The sequence below is a fragment of the Schistocerca nitens genome, chromosome 2 (genome assembly GCF_023898315.1).
Source record: "Schistocerca nitens isolate TAMUIC-IGC-003100 chromosome 2, iqSchNite1.1, whole genome shotgun sequence".
In the NCBI taxonomy this organism is placed as follows: domain Eukaryota; kingdom Metazoa; phylum Arthropoda; class Insecta; order Orthoptera; family Acrididae; genus Schistocerca; species Schistocerca nitens.
The window spans coordinates 75721011-75740678 of NC_064615.1; the positions used below are offsets into that span (position 1 = coordinate 75721011).

At 44.1% G+C, this 19668-nt stretch overlaps 1 protein-coding gene across 3 annotated transcripts in view; it reads left to right on the plus strand.

Moving 5' to 3' along the window:
- LOC126235741 (leukocyte elastase inhibitor-like) overlaps window positions 1-19668 on the plus strand; it is a 227039-nt gene that overhangs the window by 18377 nt on the left and 188994 nt on the right. The window lies entirely within an intron of this gene.

Sequence of the window (19668 nt, forward strand, 5' to 3'; positions counted from 1 at the left end):
TCATGTAATAAAAGTATGATCTGCAATATACGATGTTATTTACATCTAAGAACGTGGTATCTCAGGAACGAGTTTCTTCGTTTTATGACTTCAGTCTGATTAAAAAACGAAAGATGAAACTCCTGCAAAGGAAACGACCAGCAAGGATGATATTTTATACTCTAGGTTGTTACGAATACTTTGCTGTTTGTAGGTAGGAAGCTAAGAGGACAGCTTAAACTGCTGCGAGTGGAACGAGCAGCCATGACATTTATATACTTGCTTGTCACAAATATTCAGCTGCGATCGAATCGTTAATTACACTTCCGTAAATTCAGCGACCAGGCCACCAAAGAGTGATAATGAACTTTGTGCAAAACAGAGAATGTTGATATGTGTTCGACTGTGATTTGTACCATAAATTCCGTACTCCAGGTTTTACGAGTCGCCAAATGCTCATTTAAGAACGAAATGTACACTTAATTAGCAAGCAACACTAATCGCCAAGATAATTATTCAGCACTAATTGTGCTACGAATTACAAAAAAAGTTCTCGCTGAATCCCTAAAATACGATTGTTCCAGAAGCAGAAGCAACACTTATTGAAAACAAGTACTATGTTCTATTTCCCTCCCCTTTTTACAACATTACGGTAGTGCTAAAATATAATATTTCGTGAATAATTTGTTGACAAATTGTTTGGGCAGTGTTTCAAATGTAAACATTTAGCTTTTCGTTATGTTGTCACAGCGCCCACAGAACACCAAAGATAAAAATGTCTCCGCCAGACTGCACACAAACTTATCCAAAACGAAGCAATCCTATTGCCTCTTGCCACCCGGAAGTGCAACTGGCTATTCATTTTTCGGTCCGAGCTGTCCCTGACAATAAGTTTTTGTATGTCCATCCTTCTGACTGAAGGTTTGAGGGACTTCGGACGTTCACTTATGTAATAAAACGCAAAACCTTCAGCCGTCCTTACGATGTTATTTATTATATGGCTACCAGCTTTGGTGGTTTAGTACGCCATCTTCAGGCTTTAACTGGCGTTGAGGGGGGTTAACTGCAGTCGCACACACACTATTCTATCAGTGGCCAACATCTATGAACTGGTTTTCGCAGACTACCTGTAACACCGATGTCGTGTCTAGCTGATAGTTGGAGACACAGCACCATTGTTATAGATAAAATATGACCTCTAGCCCCTACGAGGAACGGAAGCTGCGCTAGCGTTTGGCAGCACCGGTCCAAGAACCGATCGTGGTCTTCTGGTGTGGAACTGAGCGGAGAGTTCAAACCAAGGTCTGAGACGATTCTGTGATGATCTTGGATTCGAATTTCACGACCTCTGCTATTGTTGGAGAATTGTTTGACGTTATAAAAACGTCTGATGTGCACTAAACACACATGAAGGGGCTACTAGCATAGTGGAGCATGTGGGTTTTTTAGGATTGAAAAACGCCTCTACGGGTCCGGTGAAGAATTACGTACTGATTCGGGAGGGGAAAAAAAAAGAAAGAGAAAAATGTCAACTCCACGGGTGTCCATGGAAACATAATAGAACTAGTTTCACTTATAAACGGCATTAACGCCCACAGAGGACAAGGAACAAAATACCAGCTGAATGCAGATGTGAACAGCAAGTAAATTTTAAGTTACAGTTGCAACGTATGCCTCAAACTTACGCTGGATGCCGGTGTTGGGGCTCTGTTTAATGCAGTAAATTATACAGTAATGTCTAAGAGGACTAGCAGACGACCGAAGGTAAAAGTTAAATGTAGATCAAGCAAGGTAATCGGATGCTTTTATGACCACTGCCTCTGGAGAATTTGCGGCGGAACATTTACGGGAAAACCGTAGGAAATCTCCCCTGTATTTCCTGATCACGTTGTTGTGTTGCGGGGAGATTTCAACTTATTAGCTATAGAACGGGAGACTTATGTGATTAGAGCGAGCAGGAGGGACAGGAATTAGTGTCATTTCACTCTAAATGCCTTAAAGACCTACAGAAGATCGTAGGTTGCAGCTGGGATTGGCAGTTGATTCTCAACATAGAGAAACTATCCAGTCACATAAACAAATGTAACGTATAGCGCACACACAGGTGGAAAGCTCCCTTACTGTATAATTACACAATTGTGGAAGAATCGCTGCTAACATTCTCATCCATTTACTATTTGTATGTATATGTACGGACTATCTTAAAGTGAAACGATCGCGTAAGACTAATTGGAGGAAAGACGGATTTCAGGTTGTGATTCATTGTAAGATCCTTAGGAAGGGTAATCCACCCACGAAGGAGGCAGCACACAGAACACTATTTCGAACAATACTGGAATACTGTTCGTCTGTCTGGGACGCATACGAAATACGGCTGATACAAGAGATACAGAAGATCCGATGAAGAGCAACATATACTGTCATAGGTTTGTTTAATAAGCGCCATATCTTCATGGGGATGATCATCCAGCTCCGGAGGCAGACGCTACAAGAGAGACGTTGTCCATCACGGTGTGTTTTACGATTAAAATTCGGAGACTGTACTTTCCTAGGAGAGTCAACCAATATACTTCTTCCTGGTACGTATACCTCGCGGAAGGACCATGAAAAAAAAAAAAGAAATAGATTCGTACTCAGACGAGACCAAAAATCGTTCCCGGGTACCTTTCGTGACTGAAAGGGAAAAGCACCTACCTGTGAACATTGTCTCAGCATATCATTAGTAGGGAAGCCGAGTGAAACCTACAGTACTTCGACGTGAACCAGGCTGCAACTAAAGTCACTAACCTACGTTTAGGGAAAAAGTTTTCACACGAAATGAAAGGTTGGAAATTTTGTCCTCAATTCATATATTCTGAAACTTAGGTGGACAAGTATCACTGCCAAGCCCGTGCTAGTCTTAACACAGTCACTCACAATCCCTTTCATTCACGTTAGCAAGTTTATGGTGTTGCATTTTCCGAAAACGTAATAGCTACAAAAATACTGATTGTTTTTGATTGAAAATGATCGCCAAATATTAAGTCTCTCGGTACCAAATGCAGTCACAGTTTTTTAGCCACCGACCTGCTCAATACGCCACGCGGAATATATGTCTTTTCTCGTCACAAAATTCACTTAAAAATTCCGAAATTTCTACACGCCCATCGGAATAATTATGCCTTCACTTTACCACACGTTTGATGTATGAAACGCTGCTATATTAGGCAACTTACCATTTCCATCGGAACTACTACTACACACGTCCGAAATGTTTCATGGCTAGGCTCCGACTCCTCTCTAGAGTAATCTCACTCTTCTCTACCAGCAGTGAAAGGCGCGCGGAGAATATTGCTTTACCATTGGTCAGTTTACTAAACAGTCAATAGCAAAACAACATTCTCCCGCGTCAGTCCGCGCTTTTCATCAATAACCAATCGCAAAATAGTAAACCTAACGGCTGCACATTTTACCGACGTAATTACCTAATATGCTGAAGTTTTGTTTATGCATAAAGTTAGTGACTATTGTTATTTATACCTGAATTAATTTTCCCTTTACCATGAACTTACTTTACAAATCTATTCTACAAAAATCCCCTTAGTCCATATCCATACTTCTTCGAAATGTTCCCACACTAAATCGTACTACGTAACTCGTTAAACCATTATCTTCATATTAACCTTAAACCACACTCACGCATCATTCATACTGCTAAAACACATTTATAACATTTTACATACACAAAAAGACATAATAACACTTTATGAAAATACTAGAACAGTTTATTACTTTAGTGCACTCTAGTGGGCACAATCGAAACTAAAATCACAGTCCCCCTATCCAATATTGTCCTCTATCGGCTGATACATAAACCACGTGCGCGTCCAGTCTCGCGTCACCATCTGTCACTATCCAGCTCTGAGACACATCTCCCACTTGACCGCCTCCAAGGCAGGTTCGGTATACGGCGCTACGCCTCATGGTGCGGGGGGGGGGGGGGGTTGGTGGAGTGATAGTGGCACACAACGTAGCTTACTCGCCGTCCCTCATCGTAAGGCTGTTGCGAGTATGTATCTAGATGTGGATGCAAATTCTTGCTGATACAGATTGACGTTGTGCAAGTTCGATGGCTACACAGATAGGTCTGCAGTTTGACACTATCAGAGTAGTTGAATTACTTCTCTGATGAGTTTCTTAACGCTAACCTGTTGTAATGGTTAATGTCGTGCTTCTGTCATAAGGAGCTAGTGTGAGGCAGATTGTAACACTTAGTGACCCAAAAATGGCGTCCCCTATCCGAGTAGTTTGACAGGGTAGACTGGCGACAGCTTCTTCAGATGTTGAGAGAGAGTGACAGAAAAGCAGTGCATAGATTGTATAGAGAAGAAGTGGCGACGATAAGATGTGGAGAACATCAGGAACAAGCTACTATTAATCAGGGTGTACAACAGGGCTGCTCACTGTCAGTGGATACATTCCGAAGGCAGTAGATGAAGTTAGGGAGAAAGTAGGGGCTATAGGAGTGACAGAAAAGCAGTGCATAGATTGTATAGAGAAGAAGTGGCGACGATAAGATGTGGAGAACATCAGGAACAAGCTACTATTAATCAGGGTGTACAACAGGGCTGCTCACTGTCAGTGGATACATTCCGAAGGCAGTAGATGAAGTTAGGGAGAAAGTAGGGGCTATAGGAGTGACAGAAAAGCAGTGCATAGATTGTATAGAGAAGAAGTGGCGACGATAAGATGTGGAGAACATCAGGAACAAGCTACTATTAATCAGGGTGTACAACAGGGCTGCTCACTGTCAGTGGATACATTCCGAAGGCAGTAGATGAAGTTAGGGAGAAAGTAGGGGCTATAGGAGGAACTAAAATTCGTGGTAAGAAAATAGAAATGCTGAGATTTACTTATGATACCGCAGTGTTAAGTGAAGATGCATAACAATCAGAAACGATTCTTGCCCAGATAGAAATCACCCTCAGCTCTTCCTATAATATGATAATAAATAAAGGAAGAACAATAACCTTAATGGCGAGCTGACGAAACACTGTTGGCCAGTGCTCACTTAACAATGAGCGACTGAGGCCGTCGCATCCTTTGCCTAACTAAGTAGTAAAATTACATCAGTTGGAAGATCAAGGAAGGGCACTGCAAGCCGGATCCATCAGGCGAAAGCTGCTGTTAACAAGAGAAGAAGTATTTTCTCATTTAGCTATATCAACAAAGATTTCAGGATTTCCTAACGAAGACGCCTGTTTGGAGTGTACTGCTGCACATAAGTGGAACTTGAAAAAAAAAAAAAAATAAAAAAAATAATAACAGCCTTCGAGATATGATTCTACCGCAGAATGCTCAAGCTCACCTGCGTAACCGGTGTCAAACGAAGAGGTGCTCCACAGAGTGGAGAAAGAGAAGCCTTGTATCCTGACGCTTATGAAACACAGAAAGCACACATGGATCAGCCATCTATTGAAACATGATGGTATCATTAAAAAGTATAATTGAAGGTGCAGCAGAAGTGAAGAACGCAAGAGGCAGACCGAGACTAGAATACAAAAGATCGTGGAAGATACCAACTGCACCACGGACACTTTTCTCAAGAGGAAGACCAAAGACAGAATTGCATGGTGAGCTGCTGCTAACCAACCCGATGGTTGAACATCTGTTGTTGTTGTTGTGGTCTTCAGCCCTGAGGCTGGTTTGATGCAGCTCTCCATGCTACTCTATCCTGTGCAAGCTGCTTCATCTCCCAGTACGTACTGCAGCCTACATCCTCCTGAATCTGCTTAGTATATTCATCTCTTGGTCTCCCTCTACGATTTTTACCCTCCACGCTGCTCTCCAATACTAAATTGGTGATCCCTTGATGCCTCAGAACATGTCCTACCAACCGATCCCTTCTTCTTGTCAAGTTGTGCCACGAACTCCTCTTCTCCCCAATCCTATTCAATACCTCCTCATTAGATACGTGATCTACCCACCTTATCTTCAGCATTTTTCTGTAGCACCCCATTTCGAAAGCTTCTATTCTCTTCTTGTCTAAACTATTCATCGTCCATGTTTTACTTTCATACATGGCTACACTCCATACAAATACTTTCAGAAACTACTTCCTGACACTTACATCTATACTCGATGTTAACAAATTTATCTTCTTCAGAAACGATTTCCTTGCCATTGCCAGTCTATATTTTATTTCCTCTCTACTTCGACCATCATCAGTTATTTTGCTCCCCAAATAGCAAAACTCCTTTACTACTTTAAGTGTCTCGTTTCCTAATCTAATTCCCTCATCATCACCCGACATAATTCGACTACATTCCATTATCCTCGTTTTGCTTTTGTTGGTGTTCATCTTATATCGTCCTTTCAAGACGCTGTCCATTCCGTTCAACTGCTCTTCCAAGTCCTTTGCTGCCTCTGACAGAAGTACAATGTCATCGGCAAACCTCAAAGTTTTATTTCTTCTCCATAGGCTATATAATACCTACTCCGAATTTTCTCTTTTGTTTCCTTTACTGCTTGCTCAATATACAGATTGAATAACATCAGGGAGAGGCTACAACCCTGTCTCACTCCCTTCCCTACGACAGCTTCCCTTTCATGCCCCTCGACTCTTATAATTGCCATCTGGTTTATATACAAATTGTAATTAGCCTTTCGCTCCCTGTATTTTACCCCTGCCACCTTCAGAATTTGAAAGAGAGTATTCCAGTCAACAGTGTCAAACGCTTTCTCTAAGTCTACAAATGCTAGAAACGTAGGTTTGCATTTTCTTAATCTAGCTTCTAAGATACGTCGTAGGGTCAGTATTGCGTCGCGTGTTCCAATATTTCTACGGAATCCAAACTGATCTTCCCCGAGGTCGGCTTCTACCAGTTTGTCCATTCGTCTGTAAAGAATTCGCGTTATTATTTTGCAGCCGTGACTTATTAAAGTGATAGTTCGGTAATTTTCACATCTGTCAACACCAGCTTTCTTTGGGATTGGAATTATTAAAGAAAGTCCTAGCATCAGAATATGTTCACAGAAATGAGAATGGCTCGAAGAGTTTCTAAGTAATCCAGTTCATTGTCCTGGAGACAAAAATGTAGTCTATAATGCCGAGGGGAAGTGTGATAAGCCCACTCCTGTTCTCTTTATACGTAAACAATCTGTCGGATAGGGCGAGCAGCAATCTGTGACTGATGATGACGTTGTAGTGTACGGGAAATGTTGTTGAATGACTACAAGAGGATACAAGATGACTTGGACAGAATTTCTGTGTAGTGTGTCGAATGACAGCTTGCTCCATATTGTAAGTTAATGTAGATGAGTAAGAAAATCAGTTCCGTAATGTTCAAATACAATGTAAATGGGATGCGGCTTGGCACAGTCATGTTGATTACGTATATAGGCGTAATGTTGTAGAGTGACATGAAATGGAACGAACACGTAAGGTCGGTTGTAGGGAAGGCGAATGATCGACTTTGATTTATTGGGAGAATTCTGGGAAACTGTAGTACATCTGTAAAGGAGACCGTGTACAGAACACTTGTGACACGTTCTTTGAGAACTGCTTGAGTGTTTGGGATCGCCACCAAGTCGAACAGATGTGCATAACTATAGACCTATATCTCTAACGTCGATCAGTTGTAGAATTTTGGAACACGTATTATGTTAGAGTATAATGACTTTTCTGGAGACTATACATCTACTCAGTAGGGATCAGCATGGGTTTCTAAAAAGACGATCGTGTGAAACCCAGCTCACGCTATTCGTCCGCGAGACTCAGAGGGCCATAGACACGGGTTCGCAGGTAGATGCCGTGTTTCGTGACTTCCGCAAAGGCGTTCGATAGAGTTCCCCACAGTCGTTTAATGAACAAAGTAACAGCATATGGACTATCAGACCAATTGTGTGATGATTGGATTGAAGAGTTCCTAGATAACAGAACGCAGCATGTCATTCTCGATGGAGAGAAGTCTTCCGAAGTAAGAGTGATTTCAGGTGTGCCGCAGGGGAGTGTCGTAGGACCGTTGCTATTCACAATATACATAAATGACCTTGTGGATCACATCGGAAGTTCACTGAAGCTTTTTGCGGATGATTCTGTGGTATATCGAGAGGTTGTAACAATGGAAAATTGTACTGAAACGCAGGAGGATCTGCAACGAATTGACGCATGGTGCAGGGAATGACAATTGAATCTCAATGTAGACAAGTGTAATGTGCTGCGAATACATAGAAAGAAAGATCCTTTATCATTTAGCTACAAAATACACTCCTGGAAATGGAAAAAAGAACACATTGACACCGGTGTGTCAGACCCACCATACTTGCTCCGGACACTGCGAGAGGGCTGTACAAGCAATGATCACACGCACGGCACAGCGGACACACCAGGAACCGCGGTGTTGGCCGTCGAATGGCGCTAGCTGCGCAGCATTTGTGCACCGCCGCCGTCAGTGTCAGCCAGTTTGCCGTGGCATACGGAGCTCCATCGCAGTCTTTAACACTGGTAGCATGCCGCGACAGCGTGGACGTGAACCGTATGTGCAGTTGACGGACTTTGAGCGAGGGCGTATAGTGGGCATGCGGGAGGCCGGGTGGACGTACCGCCGAATTGCTCAACACGTGGGGCGTGAGGTCTCCACAGTACATCGATGTTGTCGCCAGTGGTCGGCGGAAGGTGCACGTGCCCGTCGACCTGGGACCGGACCGCAGCGACGCACGGATGCACGCCAAGACCGTAGGATCCTACGCAGTGCCGTAGGGGACCGCACCGCCACTTCCCAGCAAATTAGGGACACTGTTGCTCCTGGGGTATCGGCGAGGACCATTCGCAACCGTCTCCATGAAGCTGGGCTACGGTCCCGCACACCGTTAGGCCGTCTTCCGCTCACGCCCCAACATCGTGCAGCCCGCCTCCAGTGGTGTCGCGACAGGCGTGAATGGAGGGACGAATGGACACGTGTCGTCTTCAGCGATGAGAGTCGCTTCTGCCTTGGTGCCAATGATGGTCGTATGCGTGTTTGGCGCCGTGCAGGTGAGCGCCACAATCAGGACTGCATACGACCGGGGCCAACACCCGGCATCATGGTGTGGGGAGCGATCTCCTACACTGGCCGTACACCACTGGTGATCGTCGAGGGGACACTGAATAGTGCACGGTACATCCAAACCGTCATCGAACCCATCGTTCTACCATTCCTATACCGGCAAGGGAACTTGCTGTTCCAACAGGACAATGCACGTCCGCATGTATCCCGTGCCACCCAACGTGCTCTAGAAGGTGTAAGTCAACTACCCTGGCCAGCAAGATCCCCGGATCTGTCCCCCATTGAGCATGTTTGGGACAGGATGAAGCGTCGTCTCACGCGGTCTGCACGTCCAGCACGAACGCTGGTCCAACTGAGGCGCCAGGTGGAAATGGCATGGCAAGCCGTTCCACAGGACTACATCCAGCATCTCTACGATCGTCTCCATGGGAGAATAGCAGCCTGCATTGCTGCGAAAGGTGGATATACACTGTACTAGTGCCGACATTGTGCATGCTCTGTTGCCTGTGTCTATGTGCCTGTGGTTCTGTCAGTGTGATCATGTGATGTATCTGACCCCAGGAATGTGTCAATAAAGTTTCCCCTTCCTGGGACAATGAATTCACGGTGTTCTTATTTCAATTTCCAGGAGTGTAGTAGGTCAGCAACTGGAAGCAGTTAATTCCATAAATTATCTGCGAGTAGGCATTAGGAGTGATTTAAAATGGAATGACCATATAAAATTAATCATCGCTAAAGCAGGTGCCAGACTGAGATTCATTGGAAGAATTTTAAGGAAATGCAATCCGAAAACAAAGGAAGTAGGTTACAGTACACTTGTTCGCCCACTGCTTGAATATTGCTCACCGGTGTGGGATCCGTACCAGATAGGGTTGATAGAAGAGAATGAGAAGATCCAACGGAGAACAGCGCGCTTCGTTACAGGATCATTTAGTAATCGCGAAAGCGTTACGGAGATGATAGATAAACTCCAGTGGAAGACTCTACAGGAGAGACGCTCAATAGCTCGGTACGGGCTTTTGTTAAAGTTTCGAGAACATACCTTCACAGAGGAGTCAAGCAGTATATTGCTCCCTCGTACGTATATCTCGCGAAGAGACCATGGGGATAAAATCATAGAGATTAGAGCTCACAGACAGGCATACCGACAATCTTTCTTTCCACGAACAATACGAGACTGGAATAGAAGGGAGAATCGATAGAAATACTCAAAGTACCCTCCGCCACACACCGTCAGGTGGCTTGCGGAGCATGTATGTGGATGCAGATGTAGAAGTCGGGTTAATGGAAAACAACAAAGCAGTTCAGCAGCGAACCGCTAGATTTGCTACCGGTGGCTTCGATCAATACACAAGTGTTGCAGAGATGCTCGGTGAACCCAAATGGGAATCTCTGGAGGGAAGGTGACGATCTTTTCACGAAACATTATTGAGAAAGTTTGGAAAACCGGAATTCTCGATACACTGCAGAACCATTCTGCTGTCACCAACGTACATATCGCGTAAGGACCGCCAAGCCAAGATAATAGAAATCCGGTCTCATATGGAAACATAACGGTTCTTACCCTTCGCTTCATTTGGAAGTGGAATGGAAAAGTGAATGACTGGCAGTGGTGCAAGCTGCTCTCCGCCATACGCCGTATCGTGGCTTGCGGAGTATGGATGTAGATGCAGATGTGGACGCAGGTGAGTCTGAAGAACAAGTGCGTACATTTTGCAAGAGAAAGCTTTCCGCACGTTGGTATTGTAGGTGTTGAATACTGGCAACGACAAAATCGAAAACAAACCTTTTAGAAAATTTTAAACCGTTTTAAAAAGAATGCAACTAAAACTCTTCACCGATTTATTTCTGTGTATGAGATGAGTGTTCGGACCTTCACTCCATAAACAAAACACTTATCAGAACTTACGATGGAAGCCGATGACGCGATATAGTAATGATCAAGTCGATTACAGAAATTAAAAGGTATGCTTCTTACTGATTTCCTCGAGAAAGGGCAAAACAATATTTGGTGAATGGTACGAAAGTCATCCGCGCCAATAGGATGAAAGGACACATAGAAGAGAGGAAAAATTCTTGCCTCTTTTAGCAGATTTAGCGCGACCGCTACGGTCGCAGGTTCGAATCCTGCCTCGGGCATGGATGTGTGGGATGTCTTAAGGTTAGTTAGGGTTAAGTAGTTCTAAGTTCTAGGGGACTGATGACCTCAGAAGTTAAGTCCCATAGTGCTCAGAGCCATTTGAACCATTTTTTTGCAGATTTAGATACATTTGTACCTAAAAATGCTTTAAGTGCAATGAGTATGTTATAGCAGCTACAGGTTGGTAATCTGAAAAACTTCCTACAATCGCTCCTCTTCGACGGAAAATAGTTGTGCAAAGTGCATCGACCTAAAAGGGCATTACGTCGGAAAGTATATATATTGTTGACGCAAGGCAGGAACTCTCACCTTACCCTCGTGCAGTATCATATTTATATTGTCCACACTGTGAATGTACCGCCACCAACAAGTACTAGTAGCTTTCGTCAGTCAATGGATGCAGGATGTTTTTCCTTCGTTTATCGTCCGGAACATCAGCTTCCTTCCGCTTGCTTTAACAGGAAACGCCGACCGGTGTGGTCATGCGGTTCTAGGCGCTTCAGTTTGGAACCGCGCGGCCGTTACGGTCGCAGGTTCGAATCCTGCCTCGGGCATGGATGTGTGTGATGTCCTTAGGTTAGTTCGGTTTAAGTAGTTCTAAGTTCTAGGGGACTGATGACCTCAGATGTTAAGTCCCATAGTGCTCAGAGCCATTTTAACCATATTTAACAGGAAACGGTTCTCGCAGGAAAAATCACTCCAGACTTACATACATGGCCGACTTCGCTAATGTGTCACTTCAGACTGCCAACCTACAGCATCCATTAGTGTGTGACCCCGTTGTGACACAGACTCCGTCGGTGCAACGCGCATCACTTCTCACATCCTTGGCACGTTGTGCACCCTGGGTTCCATATATGTTATTGTTTTGCACTATCAAGTGTCGTTAACACTACCTGTGACGGAAAAGTACCGCGTGTCCAATCACTAACCTTCGGTAACCATCAACAGCTAACTGCATCTATTGAACTGAATAGGTGATCCTTGGCAACGACCAATGGTAGGTAGTACTAATTTGATACAAATGAATGGTATAATAGCAGCAAATAATATCAATCGTGTCATCCATCATAAAATCTTCAAGAGAATGTTCTGTATTTAGCTAACTCAGGAGTTGCCTTACTTGCCTAATCATTGATAGTGCATTTTGCATCTTTCACAATGACTTTTTTTAAAATGATCTGTCATATTCAATGGCAGATTATTGATATTGGCAGTATATTTTACTTCCTTTACAATGACATTTTAAAAAAATGATCTGTCATGTTCAGCGGCATATTTTTGGTCTTTATAATGAAAAGCACTGTACTCAGAATCCTGTAGCACATCCCACTTTTCAGCAACCTGTCAATTTAAATTTGTCCCTATTTTTCTACATTGGAGGAGCATCTTTTTCTATGTACACTAATGGCCATTAAAATTGCTACACCAAGAAGAAATGCAGATGATAAACGGGTATTAATTGGACAAATATATTATACTAGAACTGACATGTGATTACATTTTCACACAATTTGGGTGCATAGATACTGACAAATCAGTACCCAGAACAACCACCTCTGGCCGTAATAACGGCCTTGATACGCCTGGCCATTGAGTCCAACAGAGCTTGGATGGCGTGTACAGGTACAGCTGCCTATGCAGCTTCAACACGATACCACAGTTCATCAAGAGTACTGACTGGCGTATTGTGACGAGCCAGTTGCTCGGCCACCATTGACCAGACGTTTTCAATTGGTGAGAGATCTGGAGAATGTGCTGGCCAGGGCAGCAGTCGAACATTTTCTGAATCCCGTACAGGACCTGCAACATGCGGTCGTGCACTATCATACTGAAATGTTGGGTTTCGCAGGGATCGAATGAAGGGTAGAGCCACGGGTCGTACACATCTGAAATGTGACGTCCACTGTTCAAAGTGCCGTCAATGCGAACAAGAGGTGACCGAGACGTGTAACCAATGGCATCCCATACCATCACGCCGGGTGATACGCCAGTATAGCGATGACGAATGCACGCTTCGAATGTGTTCACTGCGATGTCGCCAAACACGGATGTGACCATCATGATGCTGTAAACAGAACCTGGATTCATCCGAAAAAATGACGTTTTGCCATTCGTGCACCCAGATTCGTCGTTGAGTACACCATCGCAGGCGGTCCTGTCTGTGATGCAGCGTCAAGGGTAACCGTAGCCATGGTCTCCAAGCTGATAGTCCATGCTGCTGCAAACGTCGTCGAACTGTTCGTGCAGATGGTTGTTGTTTTGCAAACGTCCCCATCTGTTGTCTCAGGGATCGAGACGTGGCTGCACCATCCGTTACAGCGATGTAGATAAGATGCCTGTCATCTCGACTGCTAGTGACACGAGGCCGTTGGGATCCAGCACGGCGTTCCGTATTACCCACCTGAACCCACCGATTCCATATTCTGCTAACAGTCATTCGATATCGACCAACGCGAGCAGCAATTTCGCGATACGATAAACCGCAATCGCGATAGGCTACAATCCGACCTTTATCAAAGTCGGAACGTGATGGTACGCATTTCTCCTCCTTACACGAGGTATCACAACAACGTTTCACCAGGTAACGCCGGTCAACTGCTGTTTGTGTATGAGAAATCGGTTGGAAACTTTCCGCACGTCAGCACGTTGTTGGTGTCGCCACCGGCGCCAACCTTGTGTGGATGCTCTGAAAAGCTAATCATTTGCATATCGCATCATCTTCTACCTGTCGGTTAAATTTCGCGTCTGTAGCACGTCGTCTTCGTGGTGTAGCAATTTTAATGGCCAGTAGTGTATTTACCAGATGCTAAATGAGTGACTGATAATTTTTTCGACTAATTCCGGGAAGTTCGAACTCATCACTGTGAAGTGTTGTTGTTAAATCAAAGAAGATACTGACTATCCCAGGCTTATTGTTTGCCAAAACGTATTCTGATCTGCGTGAAAACTGACCACACACAAATCAATGGCGCTTTCACAGGAGACCACAGCGCTAATGTAAACTGAGACGACAAAAGTGTTGTATATCTTCTAATATCGTGTCGGACCTCTTCCTGCCGGGCGTAGTGCAGTAGCTCGACGTGGCATGGAGCCAACAAGTCGTTGGAATACCTCTGCAGGAATACGGAGCCATGCTGCGTCTATAGCCGTCCATTAGTGCGAAAGTGTTGCTGTTGCAAAATTTTGTGCGCAGACTGGCCTCTCGATTATGTCACGTTGAGCGACCTGGGTGGAATTGTCCAGAATCTTGTACAAACCAATCGCCAAAAATTGTGGCTCGGTGACATGCCGCATTGCCATCCATAAAAATTCGATCGTTATTATTATCGTTGGAACAGGGAGTCCATGAATGGCTCCACGTGATCTCCATGTAGTAGAACATAGCCATTTCCAGTCAGTGATCGGTTCAATTAGACCTGAGGACCCAGTACATTCCACGTAAACACAGCCCACACCATTATGGAGCCGCCTCCACCTTGCCAGTGTCTTGTTGACAATCTGGGTCCATGGCTTCGTGGGATCTGCGCTACACTCGAACCCTACCGTCGGCTCCTACCGACTAAAATCGGGTCGTATCAAAGCAGGCCTCGTTTTTCCAGTCGTCTACGATCCAACCAATATGGGCACGAGCCCAGGAGAACCGCAGTGGGCGATCTCGTGCTGTTAGCAATGGCACTAACGTCGGTCGTCTGCTGCCACAGCCAATTAACACAAATTTTGCCGCACTGTCCTACCGAATATGTACGTCGTGCGTCCCACATTGATTTCTGCCGTTATTTCACGCAGTGTTGCTTGTCTCTTAGCACTGACAACTCTATACGCAAACGCAGCAGCTTTCGGTCGTTAAGTGAAGGCGATCGGCCACTGCAATATCCGCGGTGAGTGGTTGTTGTTGTGGTCTTCAGTCCTGAGACTGGTTTGATGCAGCTCTCCATGATACCCTATACCGCGCAAGCTTCTTCATCTCCCAGTACTTACTGCAGCCTACATCCTTCTGAATCTGCCTAGTGTATTCATCTCTCGGTCTCCCTCTGCGATTTTTACCCTCCACGCTGCCCTCCAATGCTAAATTTGTGATCCCTTGATGCCTCAGAACATGCCCTACCAACCGGTCCCTTCTTTTTGTCAAGTTGTGCCACAAACACCTCTTCTCCGCAATTCTATTCAATACTTCATCATTAGTTATGTGATCTACCCATCCAATCTTCAGCATTCTTCTGTAGCGCCACATTTCGAAAGCTTCTATTCTCTTCTTGTCCAAACTATTTATCGTCCATGTTTCACTTCCATACATGGCTACACTACATTCAAATACTTTCAGAAACGATTCCCTGACACTTAAATCAATACTCGATGTTAACAAATTTCTCTTCTTCAGAAACGCTTTCCTTGCCATTGCCAGTCTACATTTTATATCTTCTCTACTTCGACCATCATCAGTTATTTTGCTCCCCAAATAGCAAAACTCCTTTACTACTTTAAGTGTCTCATTTCCTAATCTAATTCCACCAGCATCTCCCGACATAATTTGACTACATCTCATTATCCTCGTTTTGCTTTTGTTGATGTTCATCTTATATCCTCCTTTCAAGACACTGTCCATTCCGTTCAACTGCTCTTCCAAGTCCTTTGCTGTCTCTGGTAGAATTACAATGTCATCGGCGAACCTCAAAGTTTTTATTTCTTCTCAATGGATTTTAATACCTACTCCGAATTTTTCTTTTGTTTCCTTTACTGCTTGCTCAATATACAGATCGAATAACATCGGGGAGAGGCTACAACCCTGTCTCACTCCTTTCCCAACCACTGCTTCCCTTTCATTTCCTTCAACTCTTATAACTGCCATCTGGCTTCTGTACAAATTGTAAATAGCCTTTCCCTCTCTGTATTTTACCCCTGCCACCTTTAGAATTTGAAAAAGAGTATTCCAGTCGACATTGTCAAAAGCTTTCTCTAAGTCTACAAATGCTAGAAACGTAGGTTTGCCTTTCATTAATCTTTCTTCTAACATAAGTCGTAGGGTCAGTATTGCCTCACGTGTTCCAACATTTCTACGGAATACAAACTGATCTTCCCCGAGGTCCGCTTCTACCAGTTTTTCCATTCGTCTGTAAAGAATTCGCGTTAGTATTTTGCAGCTGTGACTTATTAAACTGATAGTTCGGTAATTTTCACATCTGTCAACACCTGCTTTCTTTGGGATTGGAACTATTATATTCTTCTTGAAGTCTGTGGGTATTTCGCCTGTCTCATACATCGTGCTTACCAGATGGTAGAGTTTTGTCAGGACTGGCTCTCCCAAGGCCGTCAGTAGTTCTAATGGAATCTTGTCTACTCTCGGGGCCTTGTTTCGACTCAGGTCTTTCAGTGCTCTGTCAAACTCTTCACGCAGTATCATATCTCCCATTTCATCTTCATCTACATCCTCTTCCATTTCCATAATATTGTCCTCAAGTACATCGCCCTTGTATAGACCCTCTGTATATTCCTTCCATCTTTCTGCTTTCCCTTCTTTGCTTAGAACTGGGTTTCCATCTGAGCTCTTGATATTCATACAAGTGGTTCTCTTTTCTCCAAAGATCTCTTTAATTTTTCTGTAGGCAGTATCTACCTTACCCCACGTGAGATAAGCCTCTGCATCCTTACATTTGTCCTCTAACCGTCCCTGCTTAGCCATTTTGCACTTCCTGTCGATCTCATTTTTGAGACGTTTGTATTCCTTTTTGCCTGCTTCATCTACTGCATTTTTATATTTTCTCCTTTCATCAATTAAATTCTATATATCTTCTGTTACCCAAGGATTTCTACTAGCCCTCGTCTTTTTACCTACTTGATCCTCTGCTGCCTTCACTACTTCATGCTTCAAAGTTGCCCATTCTTCTTCTACTGTATTTCTTTCCCCTATTCCTGTCAATTGTTCCCTTATGCTCTCCCTGAAACTCTCTACAACCTCAGGTTCTTTCAGTTTATCCAGGTTCCATCTCCTTAAATTCCCACCTTTTTGCAGTTTCTTCAGTTTCAATCTACAGTTCTTAACCAATAGATTGTGGTCAGAGTCCACATCTGCCCCTGGAAATATCTTACAATTTAAAACCTGGCTCCTAAATCTCTGTCTTACCATTATATAATCTATCTGATACCTTCTAGTATCGCCGGCCGGAGTGGCCGTGCGGTTAGAGGCGCTACAGTCTGGAGCCGCGTGACCGCTACGGTCGCAGGTTCGAATCCTGCCTCGGGCATGGATGTGTGTGATGTCCTTAGGTTAGTTAGGTTTAAGTAGTTCTAATTCTAGGGGACTGATGACCACAGCAGTTAAGTCCCATAGTGCTCAGAGCCACCTTCTAGTATCTCCAGGGTTCTTCCATGTATACAACCTTCTTTCATAATTCTTAAACCAAGTGTTAGCTATGATTAAGTTATGCTCTGTGCAAAATTGTACCAGGCGGCTTCCAGTTTCATTTCTTAGCCCCATCCCATATTCACCTACTATGTTTCCTTCTCTCCCTTTTCCTACTCTCGAATTCCAGTCACCCATGACTATTAAATTTTCGTCTCCCTTCACTACCTGAATAATTTCTTTTATCTCATCATACATTTCCTCAATTTCTTAATCATCTGCAGAGCTAGTTGGCATATAAACTTGTACTACTGTAGTAGGCGTGGGCTTCGTGTCTATCTTGGCCACAATAATGCTTTCACTATGCTGTTTGTAGTAGCTTACGCGCACTCCTATTTTTTTATTCATTATTAAACCTACTCCTGCATTACCCCTATTTGATTTTGTATTTATAACCCTGAATTCACCTGACCAAAAGTCTTGATCCTCCTGCCACCGTACTTCACTAATTCACACTATATCTAACTTTAATCTATCCATTTCCCTTTTTAAATTTTCTAACCTACCTGCCCGTTTAAGGGATCTGACATTCCACGCTCCGATCCGTAGAACGCCAGTTTTCTTTTTCCTGATAATGACGTCCTCTTGTGTAGTCCCCGCCCGGAGATCCGAATGGGGGACTATTTTACCTCCGGAATATTTTACCCAAGAGGACGCCATCATCATTAACCATACAGTAAAGCTGCATGCCCTCGGGAAAAATTACGGCTGTAGTTTCCCCTTGCTTTCAGCCGTTCGCAGTACCAGCACAGCAAGGCCGTTTTGGTTAGTGTTACAAGGTCACATCAGTCAATCATCCAGACTGTTGCCCCTGCAACTACTGAAAAGGCTACTGCCCCTCTTCAGGAACCACACGTTTGTCTGGCCTCTCAACAGATACCCCTCCGTTCTGGTTGCACCTACGGTACGACCATCTGTATCGCTGAGGCACGCAAGCCTCCCCACCAACGGCAAGGTCCATGGTTCATGGGGGGGAGAAGGGGGGCGGTGAGTGGTAATGTCTGAAATCTGGTATTCTCGGCACACTCTTGACACAGTGCATCTCGGAATATTAAATTACCTGAAAATTTCCGAAATGGAATGTCCCATGCGTCTAGTTGCAACTACCATTCTGCATTCAAAGTTTTATAATTCCCGTCGTGCGACCATATTCACGTCGGAACTTCTTCACATCAATCACCTGAGCACAAATTACAACTCAGCCGGTGCATCGCCCTTTTGTGCCTTGTGCACGCGATACTACAGCCACCTGTAAACGTGCATACCGCTGTGCCTTCACTTTCTTCACCTCGTTGTATAGTGCACTGGTCTTCATAAGTCTACCTGAGTTTTATTAAGCGATTCATTTTTCCCGTTGCTTGTTCCCTGTAGCCGTATGATACGGGGCTGCTATAATACGAGAAGGAAAGTCCCTGTTTCTTCCTGGTAACAGGGAAAGGTCATTTCTATCTTTAATAAAAAGAACACTGTAAGAGGTATTGGTTTGTATCACGTGTGCGACTGTTGACCGCTGTCTGCATCGCTTTTGTCGGGTAGGAAACTACTGCCTTCGTCCCTGCAGCGCCATGAGACCACTCAAACGTTTAGCTGACGCGTCCCTTTAAATGTCTCTCTCTAATGGGAGTGTTTTCGTGATAAAGCGCGCGCTATCGTGATGCACTTCGCCGTCAAGATGAAACAGAAACAAAACGTGTAAGTTTGTTGTCATGCAGTCTGCGTCTGCTCTTAAATAACTTGCTCACTGAAAGGTGGAAATGCGAGCGACAGTAAATACGTTTAAAGTTTCCTTAAATACCTAAATAAATAGCTTTTGCACATAATATCTTGAAAAAATGAATGTATTCTGCTTTGTACACCGGAGAGTGAACCAAATATACTCTTTCATATGCCAGTGGCTTTGAAACAAACGATTCTTCCGTGTATTGATTTTTCTCAAACGATGGCGAAGGTCACGCGACCTACGTGCGTGTTGCGACCAGAAGACAGTGAAGCAAGAAAAGTTTAAACGAACGTTATTGTTGACAATGCAAGGCTGTATTGAAGAGATACAGGTGGAGGTACAGTGAAAAGGATCAAACAATGAAGAATTCAGCGTTCAGTACGCCGAAGAACTGTCGATATTC